The sequence below is a fragment of the Lissotriton helveticus genome, chromosome 7, assembly GCF_964261635.1.
Source record: "Lissotriton helveticus chromosome 7, aLisHel1.1, whole genome shotgun sequence".
Taxonomy (NCBI): domain Eukaryota; kingdom Metazoa; phylum Chordata; class Amphibia; order Caudata; family Salamandridae; genus Lissotriton; species Lissotriton helveticus.
This window is the reverse complement of record NC_136068.1, coordinates 1,637,746,852-1,637,765,904: the sequence shown is the minus strand read 5'-3', so window position 1 is coordinate 1,637,765,904 and position 19,053 is coordinate 1,637,746,852. Positions and strand designations below refer to the sequence as shown.

General features: G+C 46.3%; 1 protein-coding gene across 5 annotated transcripts in view; it reads right to left on the bottom strand.

Moving 5' to 3' along the window:
* LOC144770629 (zinc finger protein 197-like) overlaps positions 1–19,053 on the bottom strand; it is a 238,258-nt gene that overhangs the window by 53,105 nt on the left and 166,100 nt on the right. The gene's annotated exons all lie outside the window — the stretch shown is intronic.

Genomic DNA, 19,053 nt, shown 5'->3' with positions numbered 1-19,053 from the left:
ATGTAATTTTCGCAATTCATTCAGCCAATATTTATATATGCATTTCCTGAATGATAACACTGCTTGAAAAACGTACAGTATAAATACTCATTTTCGTGTATATACACCATACACCATTTCAAATGCAATTTATGTATTTTGGGGTGGGTTGGAAAACACATGCATCGTTATATGTTTAGTATTGCGTAGTATTTAAGTAATGATGGACATTAATACGTGGAGTGGGTATTGTGAATCTATCTAGGACCCTAATCAAGATATCCCCGATTCATGCCCTTATATGATTATAACAAAACATGTCCTTATAAAGGCATAGGAATCATGTCCATATCTAGTCATAGCCCATGCAGTCCAAATACGGCAAGGCTACTCCCATAGACTCCTAGAAAGTACAACACGTTCTTTAAACAAACCAAGCCTCCAGCAGCCCGGGAAATCCCCTTGCTTTTGTTTTGATTTGAACAAGAACTCCTGGAGTCCAGAAAGAACTGTTAGTTCTTAGTGACGTCTTATGTCCAACCTTACGTCAAACCCGGCACCTTCCAGGTATAAATATAACAACGTTGCCTTAAGCAAACACACGGTGGTTTGGAGCAGAGCGGCTATCTACTTGCCCGACGCCCAGCTGATGCGAGAGCCGAAGGAAGCCGACCCTCCCATTTGATGCACTGAGAGAGACGCTGTCTTTTCTCCTGCCGAGAAATTCCAGCTCCGGTGTTTACAGTCACCCTTGCGGGTTGCTGGGAGATCGAGTCCTGAGAGAGAGATACAAGACCTCCTACATTCTATTACCAAGGTACGGAGCTGACTAAATCCTTAAGAGAATTCTTGATTCAGATTCTTGGCAACAACCAACTTAACTTAAACTGCAACTTACTTACTCCTCCCCACGTATTAGGCTTAGGTCAGGTACACCGGGGTAGGCGTATCTTAGAAGCACCAGTTGAGTACGTTAGTCAATGTTTTTATGTATGTATATATTTTATCCATTTTAAAGTATCATATGGCTAAGAAACCATATCAACGCTTTCACAGTATTATTTCATAATACTCCTTTTACTGTACGCACTTTACTTCATGATTAGTATTGCAATTGTGGCAACTCACTTCTCTTGCATGAGAAAGAAGACTGCTCAATAAATAACACCTTTTATTGAAAACGCCCGTCTCTCTATTTCTCTGCACTCTGGTGAAACTAAGAATGCACGATTGACTAAGTGAAATAGCTGTCTATTGCTTTCACACGACTCTAGAGATATACTCTTTATTCTGAGGGAGCAAAGTTGTCATGTTTATGCGGTTGTCAGAAACTAATCCCTTCTTGTCTAAATCAGGAAAGTTAACTCCTTCTTGAACATTCGAGAAAGTTTCTAGTGACCTCTGAGCTAGCTGGCAAAACTAATTAAGTCTAATATAGTCAGTAGAGACCTAGATGACCTCAGTCCTACGTCTACACTGCTGTTTATATTATTCCAATGCGCAGAGCCTATTGGGAATATAGAGCTACACTACAAAAGAAAGTATTTTTTGCTACCCTTCTGACAGAGATAATGGTGAAATAGCAACTCGTAAAACCAGCCTCACTACACAGCAATTTACTTTTGATGACGGTGCTGTCAAGCTAGGAAATCAGGCAAGCACAATAGTCTGAAAATAGGCAAATGGGGAAGAGTAACAATATATTTTGAGATGAACGAGGGAATTTTTCAAATAAACCAAGATGATACATTCCATATTGCAAGATATCACTCTTAAATACGGATGCAAAGCGAGTTACGGGAATACTTTCCCAGTGTCTCGTCGCCCATATGAAGGGGAGGGGTTGCGTAAATACCACTTTTAAAGGCATTACTGATAAAGCAGGTATGGGACTCCAACTTAGGGCCTGGATACTAAGCGGCTATGCTTCACCCATCACTAGCGTTGGGGCAAACGGACACCTCTCACAAGTTTTACCGGTAACTAGGGGCACAAAACAAGGATGTATTCTGTCCCTCCTCCTGTTTGCACTCTAGATCCAAGGAATGACATTTGAAGGGCATCAACACAAACTGTCCCTATATGCTGAAGTCGTGCTGGTGATGGTCTCAGACCCCAATATCTCAATCTTGACTCTCCTGGGAGAACTAGACCGGTTGAGCCGAGCCTCCAGGTTGAAAATGAACAACCTAAAGTCACAAATTCTGAGTATCTTTGCCTCCGTACCCGCCTCATGCCTTAAAGATGAACCCAAAAGGTCCTACCAATTCCTGTGGTCACTACAATATTTACCCTATTTGGGCATTAAAATCTGCTCCTCCATAGATAAGACTGCCATGTGAAATTACACAGAACTATTGAACACCGCACATTATGACTTGGAGAGCTGGCAGATGGGTGGTCTGTCATGGCTGGGCTGCATAGAAGCTAAGATGATACGGTTAGCCAAGATCTGCTACCGGATACAGATGGTTCTCCTGACTCCGCCACCAGGGACACTGGACAAATTGCAACAACTTATTGATCAGAAGCCCTGCATCACCAAGCATAGATCATACCAGGCGTTAGAGGGGGAAAGTCCTGTGGATCCCCTACTTACTACACTACTATGCTGCAGCACACCTCTGCTACATGGTGGAACAGCACTGGCCATCCACAGAGAAACAATAGTGCTTCATGGACCAACCAGTGGCAGGCGTGCACATTTGGAAAATCCCTTGGCTACCAATACCAGTGGAGTGTATACTCATCCCCTTTCTGAAAAGCAACGATGGAGGTGTGGGACAATCTGACGGCACAAAGAGGACTGAGTGTATCCCATTCTCGCTGACCCAAATAAAAAAAAAAACCTAGACTTTACCACTGCAGCAATGAGCTCACCTCATGTAGCCTGGCAAACTAGGAATTGTAATAGGATAGGAGACTTCTACAGACTTCTACACCACAGCCGGCATAACCCCCTTTGAGCAATGAAAGAGAAACTTTAAGATGCTGGAAGCCGAACAATTATGACATTTGCAAATCAGACATTAGGCTACTTAACCGTTGATAAAGCTAACACCCCCCCCCCCCTCCCCCCCCCCCAATATTCCCTTAGAAAATAGCTCATCCCACAACATGACAACAAGCATACACTAGCCAACATTTACAAATGATTGTGGAACCACACAGAACCCTCTACCTCGCCTGCTCCGAAGAGAAGGAAGGTAGAATTTGGCCATACCCTATCCATTAGGGAATGGAGGGAGATATACGCCCCAACACGAAATCTCAGCAACAAGTAGGGTCAGCAAAGAAGGAATTATTAAAATGGTACACTACTGGTACTACTCACCTGACCGCATTTATAAATGGTGCCCGCGACCTGCCTGCTGGAGGGGTTGTGGGTCCCTTGATACATCTTGCATGGGACTTCTCGAAACTTCATCGATATGAGCGAAAGGTGCTAAATAATATAAACAAAATGCAGACCACAGATATTGCGAGATTCCCTGCCTGTTCTCTCCTGATCCACAAACATTCCCCCCTAGATTAAACAAAGGCAAATCTATTACAGTGGTATGCTACCACCAGACAGGCAATAACCACCTGGTGGATCACGGTGCACTCATCTGAACATGGAGACTGGCTGCCACGACTCTGGGCTCTAGAGGGAATGGAGAAACTTACATTCTCTCTGAAGAGAATGGAACCACAATTCGAAAAGACTTTGGGCCCATGTATCAACTTTCTAACACAGGAAAATAGAGTACCGTTTTGTCCAAGAAACCAGGAGTGCTAGATCTGATTTAGACTGACTCCACTTAGGCCACATTTTAACTACAGATTTACACATCTGCTGAAGGTATGAGAAACTTCCATTACATTCAGCGTGATTCCTACGTTGATTACTGAATCAAGAAGGGGAAGGAAGTTGGAGTGGTGTTGAGAGAGGGGTCTTAATAGGGATAATTTATGTCTTGACACATGATCGATTCTTAGTTTCTTTTTTTCCTGTTCCTGAAGACCTCAAAAAAACAGATAACCCTTCAAATAAGGCTGCGTGACCATGCAAGATGGGCGACGGGACGCAACTCTGAGAGGCTCCCGACTGATCCCACTAGATCCTTCATAATCCTGCGCGATTGATCCTTAATATGAACCCCGAGAAGGCAACTCCTGCAGCGCTGCGGCAAACCTTGGTCGGAGGTTGTGGCAGAGCACAGGAGACGTGATGCTGGGACTGCCCGTGACGGACCTGAGGCCTAACAAGTGACTTGCAGCTGCCTGCTGGGCTGAATGGAGTGGGAGTCCTCCCCCGCCTCCGATAAGACCGTTCCCCTGCTGGGGAATGCTAAGTGGCGAGGTCGGCTGCTCACTCGCCTGTGGAGCCTCTGGGTACCCAGTGGGTTGGGGTGAGGCCCTGTATCGATGAAGGGCTTGTGAGAAGCTGCCGCGGCCGGGACCAGGCCCGCGCTGCCTAGGGGGCCTACTGTGGAAGGGACCCTGGCCTTTATTGCGGCCCCGGGTGCAGCCACCTGTCCTCTCTGCTGTGGTTCTGCTGGATGAAGCTGCGGGGTGACACGGCAGGGAGATGCAGCCACTCCAGGCCAACTGTCTGCGGGAGCTGTCTGGTTGCCGACATAGTGCAGTTCTATTTGGCAGCGCCTAGCACTTGCCCTGTACGACACCGCTGCGGCCCGGGCTCCTGCCATTGGCCTGTGAGAGGTGCTGCAAGCTCTGCACATGAGCCTGAATGGGACCACCTGGTCATCTACTAGGAGGACTGCTGAAGGAAGCTGAACGTGAGGCTTCATTCGGGCACCACCCGGCCGCTGCTGGCTACTGGAGGGAGAACAAAGCAATACCACAGGGGATGATGGACGGAGCGTTTGAGCAAATCAAACACCCACCCCCAGTCAACTAATCTGGGTGTAATCCATCATCATTCTTTAGCTCACTCCACCATCCCAGTTCGGACATGGCCACATGCAAATCTGACCCTGTGCCTCATGGGAACAGTCAAGCCCGAACTGCCAAGCTAAGTCTTCCCTGGACCAGAAACAAGCATCCTGTTTCTGGCAAATCAGCCGTCATCAGCCACGCTAGCTTGAATCCAGTGGCAAAGTGAGCAAGGGACCCACGTCTGGGCATACAAAGCGATACCAAAGGGGATGATCGACAGAGCATTTGAGCAAATCAAACACCCATCCCCAGTCAACTGGTCTGGGCTTAAGCCATCATCATTCTTTAGCTCACTCCACTGGAGGGAGCGCGGGTGCCTGGGCAGTGCACAAAGCCACATTATCCTGAACTGAGTGAGCAGGTGTGGTCTGGGGCCTGTGGTAGTCCCCTGGGATCCTGTGTGCCTGCCCGGCTAGGACTGGTGCTCTGTGCCACCCAGCACACCCCCTCCCCCCCTTGGGACCGGAGGAACACTTACAGAGCCTGGACACTGCGCGCTGTGTTGTGGGTCGGTGCTTTCTCCCTTTGGGGTGAAGGGTCGAAGACTCACCTATTAGTCATTGCAGCCTGAGAGTGGGAGAAGCATTGGCTCCTTGGGGCACACATGGAGCGGAATAGACAGACGGGGGCCCCCAGGGCAAAACCATGGATCACTTTACAATTTCGGCCTCTGCTTCGCAGCTCTCCATACGGGCAGACTGACTCAAGGGAGTTGCTGAACAGCCGGTGGGGGACCCCACGAGGGCGGAAGTGTTGGAGGCTATACAGGGTTCTCACCTAGCTCTAGAGAATAACATTGAGAATGTTGCTCTAGAGGTCAACCTCCTTTGCACAGACGTACAAGGTGTCTGATACAGTAGGACTGGCAGAGTGCTCCATAAAAGAAATACAGACGGAGTTGGCCTCCCTGAGAAAACAGGTGGCCGAGGTCACGACCAGGTCTGGAGTCCTAGAGGTGAGAGTGGAGGACAGGGAGGGCTACTCCCGTCGCAACAATGTACACCTCCTGGGATTACCGAAAAAAGCTGAGGGAGCACAACCTGAGCAGTTCATTGAGACATAGATCAAAACCACATTGAAGCCCTAGGGACTGTCCTCCATGTTCATTATTGAACGGCCACATCACGCCTTGGTGGCCCTGCCATGGCATGGGGCTCCCCGCTGGCTCTCATGGCGCGTATACTGAATTACAGGGACGGAGATACTATCCTTACGCCAGAGACACTGATCGTTCCAAGTTTGAAAACCACAAAATCTCTAGTTACCCAGATTACACAAACAAAGTGCAGGGTGCCCGTAAAACATTCCTGGAAGACAAGGCTAAGTTGCGATCCATGGAACTTTGCTACATGTTATTATCGCCCGGCGCGCCTGCAGGTCCCATTTAGGGGCAAGTCCTACTTTTTTGATTCACCAGATGATGTCTGGCGATGGCTAGAGGTTTGGGACAAAGGGCCCGAGAGCATGTTGGCTCCTGGAGATCAGGGGCGCGCGAGACGCCGCTGCCTAGAGGTACCAATGGGACAGAGGGCGCAGTTATGGTCCGAAGCCCGGACAGATCAGCTACCACCAGGGTGGAGATACAGACGGATGACACCATAGCTCTGGCGCCCACTGGAGAGAACTTGGAGGGGGGGGGGGGGAGAAATGGTGCAGAGAGTGGATGAGTAGCAAGACAGCCTCTGAAGAGTTGCGGTGAAAACTTTATGTAAAGTTATTGGGTTGACTGGTCTCTTAGCTGCAGGGTAAGGGTTTTACTTGTCTTTCCTTCTCACGTTCTTGCTTCCCCTGATTGATGAAGTCTGAAGGGGGGTGGGGGGGATAGGCATACATTATGGAGGCAGGGTTGTTGCTCCTAAAAAGTCAAACAAACGCAAAAGGTGAAAGAAAAAAAAAAGAACAGACAAGGGGGGTTTAGCATGTCGTTTTTGCCTCCTAAAAGAATTGTTTGGATTCGTTCTTCTGTACTATGGGATCTGATTTACTGGGTTCCCTCTTCGTAGGTGGGGTAGGTGGCTCAGGTCGGGGGGAGGGGTAAGCTACAATTCCTGACAGCAAGAACACGCTTGGATTTGCAATGAGTAGAAATGTTGTTGCACTGTATGTCCAGGGAGTGTGGGGAAGTTTCATGCATCACACAGTTGGGGATTTCTCATAATGGTTATCTGTTTTATAACAGTGCAGAATATGGTTGGCTCTCCGGACATCCCGTTGATCCTTCCGATTGAGGAGGGGCAGGGGAGGGCAAGTTGGAATATGTATCCGAGACTATGCCAAATGTTATAGGGTCCATTCCTTCCTTAGACGTGATAAGATCCATATTGCCTGCTTACAGGAGACACACCTAGGGGCTGTGGAGGATCAAAAAAAGGATGCGTCAAGTGTTCGCTGCTTCTTACTCTGCCTATGTTAGGGGGGTGGCCATATGGGTGGCCCCCGGGATCCCCTTTCGGCTCACTTACTGCAAGGTGGATGTGGAGGTGCGAGATGTACTAATCCAGGGGTTTCTGAAAGGGAGGGAGCTCACATTGCTCAATTCCTATGCCCCCAACCTAGATGATATGCTGTTCTTTGAGGGGAGGCAGGATCTCCTGTTTGACATTGTGGGATCTCCCATCATTTGGGCAGGAGATTTTAATTGTGTCTTGGATGGCAAGGAAGACAGTCACACCCAGAGGGCAGGGGCTAAAGCACTTTTGACAAGCGCCTTGGCAAGGGCAATGCAGAATCTGGGGCTGTGGGATGGGTGGCATCTTTTGCACTCAGAGGGATGCAAATATACATGTCACTATTTAACACACAGTACTTACAGTCGGTTAGACCGGTTTCTGGTGGGTGGTCTGGACTACTCCAAGAACTCTGCTGTGACGCATGTGGCCCAGTTTCTATCTGATCATTCACTGGCTCGGATGGTATTGAAGGGCATACATGTACTTGTGATGTATGCCCTTTGATCTGCTGGAGGACCCTGTGAGTAGGAAGGCCCTGCAAACTGCCCTGACCACACATCTAGATAATAATTGGGGGGGCGTTAAACCCAAAGGCTATTGAATGGGAGGCCTTAAAGACTTTTCAGAAGCATGCAGCCCTTACAGCTGGGGAGTGTGCAGCGGGACGAGAGGCTCATAGGGAGGTACGCTCTCTTGGACAAAACAGGTCTCAAATCCTATCGCCAGTTGTTGCATAGGGAAGGACACAAATCGGGTAAACTGTTGCCATGGATTCTTAACCGAGAGGTGGAGATGCCCCTCATTAGCTCAATAAGGGATGCGGACGGTAATCTGCGCTCCCAGCGCCATGAAGTGCTAATGTCGCTACTGGACCACTTTAAGGTAGTCTATAAGGCGGGGCCTTTCAGAAATATGGACTCCAGCAGGTCAATAGAGTTGTGGCGGGAAGGGTACAGGGTACAGGTACTCATAGCCTGCTACAAACAATAAATGGCAGGGAGGAGAGTTGGCAACGGGGTAGTACTGGGGCAGATCTCCACCTTCCCTCTCTGAGCTGGTGGTAGTCCCACCTCCCTCCATTTTCCCATTCATAGAGATCAGAGATTACCCAAAGAGCCCAAGGATTGGCATCTACCTCCAGTTATCACACCAATCATTCAGCATGACTGTGAAAAGAAGTAGTCACTAGCTTCCCTTGTCGCTGCAAGCAACCTCTGAAAATTTGGAGAACTACTGGGATTTTCGAAGTTGTATTACTGGGATGGTGTTTAGGAAGGTATTTGTTTATTTATTCTTCATATTGCTAAAGCGCAACACTTATCCCCTGGGTAATGTCACGGCGCTAGGTAGTTAACACTCCTATCCAATGAGAGAGCTTCACTATAAATAATACATTAACTGGGGAAAAGCAAGGTTTTTAGTTTTTTCCTAAATCTGCTATGTTATCAATAAGCCAGTTGTCCAGTGGTACCGCATTCCACCGAGCAGCAGCAAGAATGGCCACAAGTTCTAGTACTCTTTATACGTTGATTGTTTGCAAGGGCCATCTCCCGTGATCTCCCATGATCTCAGGTCGCGAGTAGGGATATAGAATTCTACTCTATTTGGAGAATCTCAGGTCCTGAGTTTTAACCCCTTCCATGCTCATGACGAGCTCAGCTCGTCATGCAGTACACTGCTTGTGTGCTCATGACGAGCTGAGCTCGTCATGAACAATGGTAAATATGCATCTGCAGCACAGCAGATAAATATGTGCAGCATCCATGTGGTTAAAGGGCTCTATGCGCATCGCATAAAAGTTTCAAATTAGCTCTTTGATGTATAGGTAGCCAATGTAAGGCTACCAAACAGGCAGAATCAGAGGTAAACCTGTCCATGTTACAAATTAGCTTGGTAGCAGCATGTTGGATTACCTGTAATCTCGTGAACAGGTAGACCACGCCTACAAAAAGGGCATTAGTCTAGTCCAGCCTGCTCATTATAAGAGCCTGGACAAGTGTTCTGTGCCTAGCTATCGGAATCCAAATGAACAGTCTTCTCAAAGGTTTGAGGATACTAAAGCATTTGCCACAGGCAACTCTGACAAGGTCCTGTCTAGAAAGGCGATTGTCAATGATGACCCTTCAAATTTCTTGTGGATTTCTTTGGGGGATGGGTGGGGAGGCATCTCTCCCAATGGTGCCGGCTACCAAGAGGCATCCCAGATCAGCTGCCCCCACCTAATAACCATCTCACTTTTTTCTGCATTTAGTTTTAAGCAATGATCTGTCATCCAGCCTGCTACTTCCGTGAGGCACTCGAACTCTGCCTTAAATCTCGTCAAGTTTCTCACCCAGTGATATAATCTAATGAGTGTCATGGGTCTTTGAGGTAGGACACGACCTCAAAGCCCCATTTTCTGACGATCTTTGAAAGTGGAGAGACATATATATTAAACAAAGTAGCGCTCAACGAGGAGCCCTGGGTAACTTCAGAGCTGGAGATACGAGGGCTGAATCTACAAACACCCGCTGTTCTATCCGTTAGAAAAGAGCTCAGCCACTTAACGTCTTAACAGCGGTGGTCTTTCAGCCGCGGTGCGGGCGTTCTGTTGAGTGGGCGGGGCTCAGTCGGCCGTTGGCCGACGGCAGCACAGGGGAGGGAGTGCTGCCGTCGGCCAACGGGAGCACGGAAGGGGTTAAGAGCATGTGAATGTGGACCCAACTCTTGGAGGCTGTTAATCAGCAAACTGTGGCAAACACTATTTTTTTTTTTTTTTTTTAAAACCTTTATTGAAACTTGCAAAGTATTACATGCGCAGGCCCACAACCACAGGGGCCGGCCGCAAGCGTATCAAATGAATCAGGATGTAGAAACAAGAACACAACCGAAAAAAGCAATATCATAGATACGTCATGTGTGAGTGCGCACTGCAAAGCATAAGGATATATGAGGTTTTTGTTTTTTTTAAAGTTATGTAGAGTAGGAACGGCTGCAGGAGCAATGGCGTCACACCACATAATAAAATAAGAAGAGGTAAGGGGGGGACGTACCCCGCAGAGCAAACAGAATCAGTTGATGAACCACACAGTTGTCAAAACAATACAGTCGCCGAGGCGGACCTAGAGCAAAAACAATACGACAGCAAACAATAAAGCAGAGCACCATTCTGAAAACTCGCCCCCCAGTAACCTAAAGGCATAGTTGAGTGTAGAAGCCTTATAAGAAAGGAAAAAGGGAAAGAAAGACAGCCAACCCTACTAAAGAGGTAAAGAACCCTCCCAGAGACAGACGGAAAAAGAAGAAAGGGACCATAGAACAAAACAAACTAAAATAACAAACCCCCCCCACACCCGCCACCCTACACCACTGTAATGGCTACGGCCTACCCCACTAACAGCGTGCCTGTCGCCCAGGAACTGCCCCAAAGGAGAGGGAAAGAAAAGAGAAAGCGGAGGAGGAGAAAGCAGACACACTCCCGGACTCCCATGCCCACCGCCAACAGCAACCACCCGGAGACACAATAAAACCAATATTCAGCAATTATACAAACCAGTCACGGTAGGATAAATAACAGCCACCCAATTCCCATCACAATATAGGCACAACCCCGGCATTAAGAAAAGCTATTATATCGGAACCCAGCGATAAAGTTCAGCCCTGGCCAGTACGGTCCGTCCTAAGAGTCCTTGCCACTCGAGCCGCCATTTTGATGGAAAAGGCAGAGCGTCCATAAAAGTTCTTTGCAGCATAAGAGGATCGAAAACAGGATAAAAGTACATGGCTCGAACTAGGAAAGATGTCCAAGAACAGCGAGCTTCCGAAACCATCAGCAAGTAACTCGTGGCCACATGGAAGTTTGTCCATAGAAGTGATGGGTGGCAGCAGGGTCAGGCAAAAGACACTAGTGAGAAGCACGGGCTGGCTAGCCGGCAATAAGGGACCGTCGAGAATCATAAAGTCCGGGCGATGCACAGGGACCCCGACCTCTGAGATGCCATGCATCGCTGGTACCATCTCCAGCTGGAGACCAAACGAGGTGTCGTCCTCAGGTGCCAGGATACCGTCCACTTTCACCATCAGTGTCCGGAACACAGCGACTGTGTGCGAATGGAGCGCCCCAATGGCGGCCACAACGGCCCGTAGTGATGGTGTGCCCTCCGTCCGCTCCATCTCCTCTCGGTAGGTGACAGAGCCGGGTTCGGACCCCGGAGGCCGGCTGCTCCGGAGTCACAGGCCACGTAAATCTGATCACAAATAATGGGCGCTCCTCGTCTTATAGAACACACCTTCGCCGTCAGGGAGGACCCAGCCCGTCGACCCCCACGGGGCAGAAAGGGCTCCGGGCGCCGGGCCTCCACCACAGCAGCCGGCGTGGCACGCTGGCGTGTCCCGGGTGTGGATCGTTCAAAGGATCGTCAGAAAAATCAACAATTCAGGCACTCTTCGGGAGACCGGGCTCAGTCCAGGTCTCACGGCCGATGTTGTTCAACTCCGACTCGGGTAGTCTAGAAATCGAGGCCCCGGCTTCAACACGATGTTAGGCCGAGAATAGAAACACGGCGTATCTTCGTCAGCCGATAAGGTAGAAATCTCGGGATTGCACCTCTGGAAGCAGTAGACCTTCATAGACAAGAAAATCAGGTGTGCAGACAGGATGAAAGACAGGATAATCGAGCTGTTGGCGGAGGTCGACGGAGCCGGGAGCTTATGCGGCCATCTTGATTCGTAGCGTAGCTCCTCCCTCGGCAAACACTATTGAAGGCTGCTGACAGGTCAAGTAGCATCAGGGCCATGGCCTTGCACTGATCAACTACTGACCTGATATTATCCAGTACTGCTAGCAATGTAGACTCTGTGCTATTTGCCCGAAAGCCCGCCTGAGAAGGATCCAATAGGCCATTATTCTCTTTAAAAATGAAATAATTAAAAAACCATCAATCGGCTGGCTATTTACCAATTTTCCTAAAACCTTAGACATGAAGGTAAGGAGTGATATGGGCTGATAATCGGAAAGAATGCACATGACGATACCAGTTTTTTGCCAGAGGTAGTAGTATTGTTTTGTTCCAATTACTTGGGTAGGTTGCCTATTTGAGAGATTTGTTAAAAAATTTAGAAAAATGGGGGCTTAATATAAGAGTTCAACAAGCATATATTAAATGAGGGCAGGGGCCAAAGGGAGAGCTGGATTTGACCTTCAAAATCTGCTGTAGTACTTGAGTTTCTGAAAATTGTTCAAAGGCTCCTAGATCTATGTTAGTATCTTGGTGGGGAGCTATAAAAGTCTGCAGAGTCATAAGACGTTAGTTGGATCTCAAACGACAAATCTTTTCAGTTTTCTATATAAAAGAATCCCCAATTTCCTCAAAGATCTCTGTATGGGAGATTGACTGGCAGAGGCATGTGGAGTGGACCAGCTCTATCACAATCTGAAATTCTCTTGTCATCTGTGACTGAAGTAATCTTTCTTAGCTCTCTTTGACACCTTAACATATGATTTATGTTCTTCTTTAGATTTAGAGTGCTCTATTTTAGTTCTAAGAGATCTCTGCTTTTGTTCCAGCTTTTTCAAAGTTCTTAGTTCCACTGAAAACCGTTTTTCTGAAGGGATGCTTCTGGTGGATATCTTAATTTTCCACAGAGCACACTTATCTAGGGAGTCTAGAAGGGCTGCATTCAATGAATCAATTTGATTGGATAGGAGGCATGTTAACATCATTCTTCGGGGGATTAAAATGGATAGAAAAGATTTACTCTTATGTTTCTCCAGGATCTCTTGGGGATGAAAGAGGCATCATCAGAGATATCTCAAACAAGGGGGGGCACTGTTCCTAGAGTCAGGTGTAAGTTATCACCTACTCATAAAAGACAAAGAAAAAGACAAAGACAAAGGGTGGTAAGGAGAGAAGACAAAAAGGAAAGAGGAAAAAGGGAAAGAGGCATATGTTCATCCCCAGTCACCAGGAACTAGTCCCGAAGGGGAGGGTCAGGTCTTGCCTCTTTTGTTAGCCCTCACACTTCCCGGAAGATGTCATGTTTCATCACTGGGCTCATGCTCCTCGTCGGGCCGGCGCTGCAATGCCCGATGGGACACCTAATGAAAGGGTCACTTTTTCTGAGATCTTTTAAGAGAAAAAGCTGACAGGTGAATGCTGGTATGTGAACTAGAGCTTGGGATGGAGGGAGTGAGATACGTGCTGTGAAAATGGGAAAAAAATGATTAAAATACCTAAGGGTATCCACTTGGAAACTTTCAATTATGTGGTACCTATGGTAGAGTAAAAAACCAATCAGGTTAGTGGGTTACTATGGGGCAAAATGTGCCCAAGTAACTGTTACAAGGTCGACATGTTTCACGCCTGGTGTGTCCACTTGGGGATCAATGGCGTTTCTTCAGGACCTGGCGAAAGGTGTGATGGTGCACGTGTGTGAAAGGTTCCCAGGAAAAGGTAACCAGGTAAAAGAGTAAGTACTCTCCTAAGGACCATTAGGCTACAATTAGTGCTCAAATGGTCAGGTCTTCATTCGTAGAATTTCTACCACAAGGAGAAAAGACCCTAAGAGACGGGGGAATACTATCCCTTGGCTTTCCGCATCCGATGTCTTGTATCCTAGTACAGTTAAGTTGGGTGATCGGTCCGTTTCACCTACCCCACATCGGCGGATCAATTTGATTGGATAGGAGGCATGTTAACATCATTCTTCGGGGGATTTAAATGGATAGAAAAGATTTACTCATATGTTCCTCCAGGATCTCTTGGGGATAAAAGAGGCATCATCAGAGATATGTCTACAGAAGAGGGACAATGTCCAATAGTTTTGTAGATGCAACATTAAAAAACAATAGATCTAACATATGTCCTGCTTTGTGGGTTGGGCCTGTAATACATTATTTGAACTGTAACATACCCATGTCCTTCTCTAATCGTCTGCCTAGGTCATTCTCAGAATTATTATCAAAATGCACACTGAAATCGCCAAAGATAAGGTACTGTTGGTGTGTTATACTTAGCTCCACCAAGTGGGCAAAAAAGATTTTTAATCCATATCGTATCTTGACCCGGAGTCTATAAAGGACCATACCTCCGAGTAGCTTCCTATGGGTGAGGTGCAAAGCTAAAATCTCACTCTACTTAGGCATGCAAACCATAGTGCAAGTTAAAGTTTCTTTAAATATAATAGCAATACCCCCGCACTACCACCAGGTCGGTCCTCTCGATCACAGTTTAACATTATGTAGACTACTGGTGTAGCTGCAGAGATTTCAGGTAGGGTAGATGCCTTAAGCCAAGTTTCAGTAACTAATACCAAATCTAGATTAACCTCCAAAATCATCTTCCAGATCTCTAGGCAGTGATTTGGCAGAGACCTGGTTAACATATAGGCATTTTAATGTGGAATCTGTCCTGTCTTTGATGTGTCTGTGTCATACGCACTCTCTGGCCCTCAATTCTATTTACAGTGCAAACATGCAAAAGGTTCCTCTGTTTTACCAGGGAGGCCTCTCCCTCACTGGGAGGTATTATTAATGGATACTTTACCTAGATCCAAGAGGATATTGCAGGAATAGGTAATTATATGTTTCCATGATTGGATCTAGCAGAGTCCCTAACCCTGTTCGGGCGCGGATAGGCACAAACAAACTTGCCTTTGGAACGCCAGTGGTGCGGCCACACATCACCCTCTGGTCTGGTGCGGTTTCTCTCTACCATTATCGAAATGATAACCCCAATTGGTATTTGTTCAACCAAATGCCCATGTTCGATTCCCTCAGGTCAAGAAAAAAAGAATTAAAATACCACCAGAGTGCTATAAAACAATTGATCACCAACGAAAATAGTTTCAAGAACAGAAGCAATTTTAACAAGTGCAAAATGATCAGAAACATTATGTGAAAAGCGCGCAAATCAAATTCAAATCACAGCGTTAAAAAAGTCTCTCTGGTTAGGAGCACAGTAATATTACCTCAAAGATTAGTATGATCACTATGTTACTTCAAGCCAACGCTTGGATTCCTCATGAAATGCACTTCAGCATTAATGGGAGGTGGGTGGGAATAGGCATTCTGGTGATTCATCAGGTAGGGGGTTGTTTAGCACTGACCAGTTAGTCCTAGTAGTTCTATGCGTTTGCCAGGTGAACCGGGGACATCAGCAGGCCAGCATCAGGTGGCATAAATGGTAAAGATTATACTTCTGCACTGGCTTAGAATGTTTCTAACCAAATTCTGTTCTCAGGCATGCTACCTTTATTAAAGCGGAATTACAGCTAGTGTTACAAAATTAAACAAACATTGGTAAAGCCAACAGGTCAGGCTTTAAATGAGGTAATGCATGCAGACATGCATGCAAAAATACTGTTTGTAAGGGCTTACTGCAATAATGCAAGGCCTACTCAGTATGGCAATGCTTGTTGGCAAAGACTTTTTTCCATGGTGGCGTGGGTTTCGTGTCACGCCAGAGTAATTCCATTACAAGACTGTTTTATTCTTATTTAGTCCTTGTTTAATTACTTTGCCTGCATGTGCTCAGGCCATGGCCTTCTTGTGATTTGGCCAATATGTGTTTTTTCTATAGATTTTCTGACAAGACACAAAATTGCATTTTAAAGGTCTAGAAGCACAGCATTGAACTAATTTTGAACATAAATAAAGACATTAAAATCTTGACAGTCAGTACTTTTCCATGTTCTCCTAACAGAATGCATTTCATTTTTTATAATAGTCAGCTCTGCCTCAGGGCGTTGCTAAAGATGGAAAATAGATATCTGCAAAGAGATGCCACCCCTTATAAGAAGTGTGCTGCAGCTGAACAGCCAGTACAGCCTTTCTGACATGTTTCAAAAAGCGAAGAACAGAACAGTTTTGCGGCTTTTAGGAGACAGAAGTGCTAAATTAAATGGTTTACATCCTGCTTGGCCACGAGACTAACTATGTGAAGAAAGCACTCTCTGTCGAAACTAAAAGGAGGCATACTAAGAAACAAGGATGGTCCGAGACAGAGTGCACGAAGGCATATACTAAACTTAAAGGTTCACTCCACGCGATCGTGAAAAATAGGGAACATATTAATGAGGCAAGAAGAAACTAGAGAGCAGTCCTAAAAAGCCAGAAAGGCCGCCCTAAAGGAGTAAGCATGGCATGCTTTGCGCGATGCCTCTGAGATAGGTGATTTTCACCACCTTTTGGAAGGCGGTGAATGCTCCCTTTTTAGCGGAGAAGGACTAAAGAGATTTCCATTACTGAGCCAGAGTGGATACAAAATTATGCTACGCTGTAGAGCAATTCTGTAATAGACCCCAAGAAACCTTACTCAATATGGAGGCCTTGGTACAAGAACTACCATTGGACTTCACACTTAGTGAAGTTATAGCAGCAATTAACTCAAGCCCGGGTGGTTAGGCCTGTTGATCTTTTTAAATCTAATGTAGTTTTATGGGGACCACTTTTAACACAGGTTTTAAAAGCATGTAGTGCACATGGTTTTTTTTATCTACATGGTACGAATCTATTATCGTGCCAATTTTTTTATTTTTAAACATTTTTTATTGTTTTTCTCATAACTTGTAAGCAGTAATGACAATATACAGAGGAACATAACGTATAGGCAGGTTATACATATACAATATATTTCTATTACGAAAGTAATTGCTGAGTGTTTGTATTGTAGTGTTACTCTCGGTAACACAGTCCCTATTGTCCCCACAAGCCCGTCTCTACTCTTCGTCTGAGGTATCACTCTCAGGGTTCGGTAGTGGGTCACAGATGTCTCCTCGATAGGTATTCCAGACCACCCATATTTTGGTCCATTTCCGGGGGCTCCTTCGATTAGTATATACTGTCCGTTCCGTGACCATTATTAGATCCATATCTCTACACCAGCAATTCAGTGAAGTTATTTCCACCGCCCCCCAACTCTGCGCAATATTCCGTTTTGCCACCATTAGTCCCAACGTGACCCAAAATTGTCGTGTAAGGTCATTAGGCTCCCACACGTTGAGCAGGCATCTACATGGTTCAGGCAGAAGTGACACCCCTATCGCTTGCGATATCGTTCGCAACACTTTGCGCCAGTATTCCTTGATTCTTGCACAATCCCACAGTGTGTGTAAAAACGATCCCTCCTCCCCGCATCCCCGGAGGCAATATGGGTGCTGTGCCCTTTGAATTCTATGTAGTGTCGTTCGAGTGTAGTATACCCGGTGTAAGATTTTAAGTTGTACCAACCGGAGCCTTGCTGATATCCCTACCTCTTTAGGTGATGCCAGGGCTTCTTGCCATTCAGAGTCGTCCATGTCCCCAACCTCTGTGACCCAGTGCCCCTTTAATATGACTGTCGGGTCCGGCAAATTGTTAATCAGTTTTCTGTATGTGAAGGACGTGGCCCTTCTCTTCATGTGATCAGTGAGCAGTCGGTCTTCAAGTGGTGCGGAGTCCGGAACTGTGGTATCTGGTGGTATGGCCGTTAACAGTGCATGTCGTATTTGTGTATATCTATAAATTTCGTTTGGACCCAAGTTATATTGCGCCTGTAGTTGTGTGAATGGTATTACAGTCCCACCGTCCCACAGGTCGCCTACCGTGGAAATCCCTATGCTGTCCCATTGTTCGAAGCCCTTGCTATATCGTAGCTGGCCTAGTTTTCTGGTATCCCAGAGTGGAGTCATTTTAGTTAGTACCCCTTTCCAACCCAGTCGGGTCTGTGCAGCGTGCCATAGTGTGACTGTATGGTTGGTGGGACCTTCCAATTTCAGTGCCTGCCCTTTATTGTATAGAGCCACAATCGTGCCAATTTTTAAAAAGGGAGACAGGACGAACCCAGCCTGCTACCGCCCAATCTCACTACTGGATTCAACAGTTAAGATCATTGGACGGATTTTACTAGATAGAATACAGATATGGGCAGAGGAAAAGGATGTTATAAGTGATCTCCGATATGGGTTTCGTAAGGGCCTGGGGACAGTTGAACAGGGATTTAATTTACATATTTTATTGGATAAATATACAAAAGCCAAAAAGGAAAGATTACATATGATTTTCGTCGACCTGACAGCAGCTTTGGATTGTGTTATACATGATAAATTGTTGTCAATTTTAGAAAGCTTGGGGGTAGATGTTTTAATTATTACTTTTTTAAGGCAGCTCTACTCAGGGGAAAAGGCTAAAATCTACTATGGGTTGGGTAGAGAATGCACTAGTAACTTTAGTGTGAGGCGAGGCGTGAGGCAAGGCTGCGTCCTTGCCTCATTTCGCTTCACTCGATATATAAACAACCTGGAAACTATCTCAGTTAAAGAGTGCAGGGATTTACCAATGGTAGAGAAGCGCCCAATCCCTGCACTCTTATATGCGGACGATGCAGTTTTAATGGCCCGTTCACCGCTTGGTCTTCAAAGAGTTGTGAATTTGTTTTCTAATTTTATGTCGCAGCTTGGGCTCTCGATCATTTGCTCGAAAACATTCACAATGCGGGAGAGGGTCAAATAAGAAAATTAAATCTATCGCTATAGACTCTAGGCCGATAGAGTGTATAAACACATTCTCATATTTGGGGATTGTATTTGATGGCACAGGTTCATGGTCTTATGCAGTAAAGAAAGACGTCTACTGTTTGTTAAGTCACTAACGGCACTATCAAGTTTTAGCCGTAAATTAGGCAGACGCCCTACGGGAGGAACAACTACATATTTATAGGGCCAA